At 35.2% G+C, this 5,388-nt stretch overlaps 1 pseudogene; it reads left to right on the forward strand.

Moving 5' to 3' along the window:
- The window catches only part of LOC132187884 (uncharacterized), a 10,015-nt pseudogene extending 5,976 nt beyond the window's left edge, over nt 1-4,039 (forward strand).
- The last annotated feature ends 1,349 nt before the right edge of the window (nt 4,040-5,388 follow it).

The raw sequence follows: 5,388 nt of genomic DNA on the forward strand, positions 1-5,388 counted from the left end.
TGATGTTTGGGGCATTGATTTCATGGGTCCCTTCCCTAATTCTTATGGGTATCTTTTCATCCTTGTGGCGGTGGATTATGTTTCCAAGTGGGTGGAGGCTATTGCCTGCAAGACTAATGATCACAGAGTCGTGTTGCAATTTTTGAAGGAAAATGTGTTCGCACGTTTTGGGACACCACGTGCCATCATCAGTGATGGGGGGAAGCATTTCTGCAACCGATATTTTGAGAAACTCATGAAGAAGTATGGTATTACTCATAAAGTTGCAACTCCCTACCATCCTCAGACAAGTGGGCAAGTTGAGATATCCAACAGAGAAATCAAGAGGATATTAGAAAAGACGGTGAACTCGACAAGGAAGGACTGGTCTCTTCGACTCAATGACGCTCTGTGGGCATACCAGACTGCATTCAAGACTCCAATTGGCATGTCTCCCTACCGACTTGTGTATGGCAAGGCTTGTCACCTCCCTGTGGAATTGGAGCACCGGGCTTATTGGGCTATAAAGCAGCTAAATTTCAACCTCACCAAGGCTGGTGAGCAAAGGAAGCTACAGCTAGATGAATTAGAAGAATTGAGGAATGATGCCTACGACTGTGCCAAGCTATACAAAGATCAGATGAAGAAGATCCATGACCAAAACATTTTGAGAAGATCATTTGAAGTTGGTCAGAAAGTCCTCCTTTACAACTCACGTCTGCATCTGTTTCCAGGAAAGCTCAAATCCCGATGGACTGGACCATTCATAGTGCGTGCAGTTTCTACTCATGGAGCCATCGAAATCCAGGATCCTAAGAATGGAAGTGCTCTCAAGGTCAATGGTTAGCGGTTGAAGCCATTCTTGGAACTGGAAATTTTGGAGAGTGAGGAATTGCCTTTGGAAGATCCTACGTCGTCTACTTAATCATCAGCGGTGAAAAGTCTGGCTGAAGACTGTAAACTTAGCGCTTATGGGAGGCATTCCTTTTTCTTTGGTATTTTTGGTCATTTTTTGTGTTGTTTCGTCTATCTTCATTTTTGTTTTATTTTTGTGTTTTTCAGGACAAGTGTTATTACGAGTAAGTTTGGGGGTTGTCTCTTTGCTCACTCTGGTTCCTTATACCTCTTGGTATTGTGTTTCTGCCTACATTGAGGACAATGTGTGATTCAAGTTTGGGGGCATGGAAAAACACTTTGTCTATTTGTTTTTGTCTTTATTTGTTTATTTTTATTTGTCTTTTTGTGTTAAAAAGAAAAAAAAATTGAAAAAAAAAAAAATTATACTATGTTTTTGTCAAGTTTGAGTTAAACTGTGACTGTGGTTTGCATTTCATTAGCTTGCTTAAAGGGTTGAACACATCATTATGTCATTTGGAGTCTGAGTCCTTTGACTTATTTTTGGGTAAAAGAGATTTCACTTGTTTTGAGATAAATTTTTATGAGCACATTAGCATGTTTTCTGTGAGGTATGATGTTTGAGCTTAAGCTTGTTCTCTTTGAGATTTGTTGGATGACCTATTGATGAATAACCATTGGCTTGCAAGATATAAAAATAAAAAATAAATAAATAAAAAGAGAAGGAAAAAGAAAAGAAAGATCATGTTGAGTTTTTCGTTGAGTAACCGGACCTCTTGCCTCATTAAGCATTGAGTGTTCGTGTCAAAAGGTGTGAAATTCAATATTGATTTAAGATATGGCTAGTCTGGCTTCGTAGCCTTGTTGACTTAAGTTACTAAGCCCTTAGAGATGTTTTACATCTAGTGCCCTAAAGCCACTTGGCTTGGGAGTCATTGGCCTAACACTTGTTACATGGGTCAATTAGAAAGCTTAAGGGAGTTAGACACTACAAAGTCTGTTAAAAAAAAAAAAAAAAAGTTGCATATCTTGCCTTGGTTGTTTCATCTGTTAGGGATTCTTACAAATTTTATGGAACTTGTGTTGAGTTTAAGCTGAAAGCTTCATGATTGTATGCTAATTACACTTTACACATTTCAGAACATATGAAGTCTAAATTGTTCATTTATGAGTGATTTGATTCTGGATTTCCTTTTGATAGTGATAATGGTGTTTGTCTTTTTAAGTTTGCTCATGAATGAGAACCATGGTTTATGTGAAACTTCTTTCTTGTTAACAACATAGTACTACAATGTTTGTGGGTATCATTCCTGTTAAGCCCTCACGAGACTTCACTCGTCCACTAGGGATGCCTAGGGGTTTAAAAGACTTGTTGCATATGCTAAATGCAATCGTCTCTCCCACGAAAGAGGATTTATGTTTTGTTTTGTTTTGTTTTCATTCTATTTTTCGTTTTGTTTTGCTAAGGGACTAACAAAAGTTAAGTTTGGGGGTGTTTGATGTGTGCCAAATATTGCATATTTTGACCCCTTAATTTACTTGTGTTAATCCTTTAGCTGTGTTATTATCTGATGTTCTGTGTTAGTTTTGTGTTTTTAGTATTTTGTAGGTGTTGAAGAAAATATACTTTGAGAAGACCTAGATGATGTGGTTAAGTTTAACCAAATCCAAGAAATGGGTAAATCGGATTAAGGATAAGATTGGATAAAATTTCGAATTGGATTCAAATTCAGATTCTACATGTCTCAGTATTTTAACCATAACTTTTTGTTCACATATCCGATTGAGGTGATTCAAGTGGCGTTGGAAAGCTAACTCAAAATACTATAATTCATTGTGAAATAGATTTTCCTAATTCGGACGTTTACTATTCCAAAATCGTCCCGTAATTAAATGGTACAAACCTGGACGAATTGTATCCGATTTCAACTTGTAAAACCCTAAGTTTTAGGTCTATAAATAGGGAATTATCAGATTAGTTGAGGGGGCTACGAATTTGAAGATTGCAGAGGAGAAAGAAGAGAGTTTAAGGTTTTCCTAACTTTTGAATCTCTACTTTGTGATTCTTATTTGTAAGTACTCGATTTTACATTATGAATTCAATCAATTTTGTTTTGTCTTTCAATAACATGAGAGGCTAAACCTTCAACTAAGGTTGAAGATGAAGCCTCACTTATGATTAACAACTTTGTTTCATGTATGTAATATTTCCCAATTTAATGGTTTAATTGCTCTATTGTTTTACTTCTAATCAATTGGATTGAATAACACTTGGATATCTTTTGTGATTCAAGGATACACTTGATGATTTAAGATTATTCAATATAATTGATTGCTTGGTTTTCTTTGTTAAAAATTGGATTTCCCCTGTGATTTATTCTCTGGATACAATTGATGTTTTGATAAAGATTGGATATTTTCTTGTGATTTACGGATACAGTTAATGATTTGATCGAATATTGGATTTCTTTTGTGATTTGGGTTATGAATGGATACATGGGATCTTTTGATTAATTCTTTGAAGCAATAGTAAAACAAACTTAAGATTTATATGTGAGAACTTTGGGGAATATTATAGATCATGAAATTATGTTGTTATGAATTTGTGAGTGTGGATTTTGAAACTTTAGTGTTTCGTCATAAGATTTCAATCACTTTAAATTGCTCATGCTTTTGTTTTTTTTCATTCAAACAGAAAAATCTCTCAAAAATTTGGAACTAGATTAGGATTTAATTAATTTAGATTTAAAATTGTTTTCAAGAATACAATTCTCTGTGGGTTCGACCTCGCACTTGCAATCCATTAACTACAATTGATTCGTGCACTTGCGAGTTAAATAAATTTCCACAACAGCAAGCTCCGGAGACAGGAAGCTTTAAGGCGAATTGGGACGTGGCTTTTGACACAACCCAAAATATAATGGGAATTGGAATTGTCATAAGGGAAGAGAGAGGGCAGGTTGTAGCGGCAATGAGCAAAACAAGAAGGGGTTCCCTGGAGTCTGCAACAGGGGAAGCTCTAGGAGCATTTCATGCTGTCCGTTTTATGAGGGAGCTGGGATTGCAACTTGTTATTGTGGAGGGAGATGCCAAGCAGATTGTGGATGCTATCAATCCATCTATGACCACGTGGAGGACATCTAGTGGACGATACAAAGAATCTGCTACAGACATTCCCAAGGTGGTCCTGTGTTTATGTTCCTAGGGAAGCAAATGAGGCTGCTCATAGGTTGGCGAAAGCAGCCATACAAGGTGTTGGTGATAGAGTTTGGAGGAACCTTACTCCAAATTGTATTCATGACATTGTAATGAAGGAGCATTTAGCTCTTTCTCTTGATTGTTTGTAGGGGCCTTAACCCCACTTTCTGATCATTAGCAATAAGATTAATCGAGTATTTGTTCAAAAAAAAAAAAAAAACAATTAATTAATTTTTTTTTAATTTCTTTTTTTTTCCTCCCTCTGCACGCTTCTATATATCGTCTTCATTGATCTTCTTCTCTCCCTTTCTTCATTCTTCTTCTCTTCCTTTTTTTTTTTCTTTTATTTATTTATTTTTCTCTCTCTGCACGCTTATATCTTCTTCATTCTTCTGATTTTTTTTCCTTTTCTTTTTCCTCCAAGTTCCAACACACCGTGTGCACACCTTAAAATTTTTTTTAAAAATTTTTTTTTCTCTCTCTCTCTGCACGTACGCTTCTATCTTCTTCATTGTTTTTTAATATTTTTTTTTTTAAATTTCTGACGTGCTGTTTCAGCATGTCAAAAAGCGCTAAAACAGTACGTCAGAAATTTTTGACATATTAAATGTTGGCACGTTACTAAAAAAAAAAAGAGCGGGATATTCAACTTTTTCCCTCTTCTTTCCCTTTATTTTTTTATTCTTTATTCCCTTTATTCTTTATTCTTCTTTTCCTTTATTCTCTTATTCAACATTTATTCTTTTCCTTTCTTTTATTTCCTCACACTCTCTCTCCTCTCTCAATCTCCCTGATCTTCTCTCTGCACAGCTGGCCAACTCTCTCTAGAGGGAAGAAGAAAAAGGAAAGGGAAAAGAGAAAAAGACTAAGTAGCAGAAGAAAAGCAGAAGAAGAAGAAGAAGAAAAAGAAAAGGAGAAGAGAAGAAGATCGAAGAGAAGCAGATTGAAGAAAAAATAAAAAGGAGAAGAGAAGCATAATAAGATTTTTTGGGTTTTTTAAGATTTGTTGGGTTTGACGCTTGGGTTTTTGATTTTTCAAGTTAATTTTTTTATTTTTTGATGTGGGTTTTGATTTTTTGGGTTTGGCTTTTTGAAAATTAATGACGAAAAGAAGAGAGGGAGAGCTGGAGATCAAACGAAATTCGAGAAAAGAAGAGAGAGATCGAGAGTGAGAAAATGGAGAAAAGAAGAGAGGGAGAGCTGGCCGGAGACGGAGAGCCAGAGAAACGGTGAAAAAAATTTAAAAAAATTATTTTAATTGAAAAATAATTTAAATTAATAAATTTTTTAATTGAAAAAAAATCCAGAAAAATTATTTCTTTTACTAATTTTTTAAAATTTACTGATGTATGAATT

Source organism: Corylus avellana, chromosome ca7, assembly GCF_901000735.1.
Source record: "Corylus avellana chromosome ca7, CavTom2PMs-1.0".
Taxonomy (NCBI): domain Eukaryota; kingdom Viridiplantae; phylum Streptophyta; class Magnoliopsida; order Fagales; family Betulaceae; genus Corylus; species Corylus avellana.